Here is a 2,116-nt window from a genome sequence, read left to right on the forward strand (position 1 = left end):
TTTAACCGGATTTAGTCTTGTAATACAAGGTGTGCACTTTCGTATGGTACTAAATAAATGATAACAGTTTTATATTCATCCCTGGGCCTTTTTCTAGATTTATATACATGTTTGGAATCAGACCGTAACGCAGAAGCTGAGATGCAACAGAAGTTATCTGTTTACACAGGAGTCTTTTATAATAGTTTATACTTTGCATACTTTTATTGCCTATGCACGGATATTTGATGTTTATTAACTAACGGATTTTAAGTAGAGTGAAGACGGATTCTCTATTGATTTTTAGGTCCCTTAGTTTTTCATTTGCTTCACCTTCAAAAAAGCATCCTAAACTGAACTCATAGGAAAACGCATTATTTCAAATAAGATGGTAGCCTTAACCATCATTTAAGAATTACGATGTGAACGATCGTTTTTTTCTTCGTCTAAAAACTCTATGAAGTTCATAAGCCAACCAGTACGTGTGTTTTCCTTAGCAAAGCCCAACAACCTCACGTATTATTGTCAGTAACTCTAGGAACATAAAGTTCAGTGTAAAAACCATAGTGACTATACTTATAAAGTAAGTGCCAATGTATACAGTGAATCTAACTACTTTTCGAAAATTCCGGTTTTTCTATTGAAGGGTACTATTCAAAATTAAGAGGATGGTTCCTTCGGTATAACCTGTGTGATTATTCTTTTTCATCTGATGACGGTTTAGAGATTTTAATAAGCGATCGCTGTTGTATCTTTTTCAGAATGCAAATGCCAATAATAACCCCATAAAAATACTTGCTTTGAACTGCTTTTAGTATTGTTTAATTTCAAGAAGGGATAATTTTTACGTTTTTGGCAAATTTTCGACTATACAGACAGCGTTGCTTACCGAAAGAATGATTAGAAGCTCATATCGTTATTTCCTAATAACTGGTTTGTTCAGTTCCATCAATTTAGGCAGCCGTAAATATTTTGCTTTCTAGATATAGGTTAGCCTAGATAGGAATTTTGAGGTCTTATAAGCTTTTAATGACATCGATGTCTATATTCACACACTAGCGCCCTCTAAAAACTCATTATCATCTTGTAAAATTCATCATATACATATATGGGGAACAAACAGTAAAGTACAAAACAAAATTTAACTTTCATTCCTTTCTTCCAGTTAAATTCTGTTCAAAGCATGTAACTCACTTCATCTTGTACTTCCATCTAGTACTTCCAGTTCAAGTCTATAATGTCCAACTTATAATGAACTGTGTGCAAAGTGCTCTCAAAGGTCACTGTAAGCAAAAAATAAAATAAAAAGTGCTGTTACTCCCAAGTTTGAAGAAAAGATAAATGTGTTCGTAAGATAAATGGCTTTCTAGCTTTAGGTAAAAAATCATATCCATTGATTTTTAAATGGTTTCAGGTTCAGTGCATGCTTTTAATGTATGAACGAAAAATAATTCATCTAATTCATAAACATACTTTTGTGGACTTGTTAAAAAATCTCTGCTAAAGTTCGGTTAGATCAATGTGCGTTGAATCAACTAGTTAATCTCCTAGGTTTGGTTGGTTCTTTTTGAGAGTATCGTATCGTATACTAAATCTCTGCTAAAGTTCGGTTAGATCAATGTGCGTTGAATCAACTAGTTAATCTCCTAGGTTTGGTTGGTTCTTTTTGAGAGTATCGTATCGTATACTAAATCAGATGTTGAATTAGATGAGTTAAAGTTTGCAAATAAAGACAAAAGCAGCTTTTGGATATACGTACAACTATACCGGATATAAACAAGAAGCAAGTAAAGAAAGGCAACTTAAAAAAAAAAATTATATTACAGTTTTATGTAGAAAAAGGGGGCATACGTGAAATAGTACCGAAAAGATACTTATAGATTCGAATAAGTAAACCTAAGGCGCACTCTTACTAGTGTAATTAAAATTTCAAATTACACAGAGGAGTTTCTCAGCATTGCATAGTACCAGACCAATGAGGACATTTTTTTAGTGAATTACAAACTAAAAATATTTATATTTATTATTCATCCAAACTTCGGTATTTGGAATGAAATCTTTTGATAAAATGTAATTCCGTAGGTCGACGATGAATTTTTTCATAAACTAATTGGATTTAGTTATATAAATGCTTTCA

The sequence above is a fragment of the Schizosaccharomyces cryophilus genome (genome assembly GCF_000004155.1).
Source record: "Schizosaccharomyces cryophilus OY26 unplaced genomic scaffold supercont4.10, whole genome shotgun sequence".
NCBI lineage: Eukaryota > Fungi > Ascomycota > Schizosaccharomycetes > Schizosaccharomycetales > Schizosaccharomycetaceae > Schizosaccharomyces > Schizosaccharomyces cryophilus.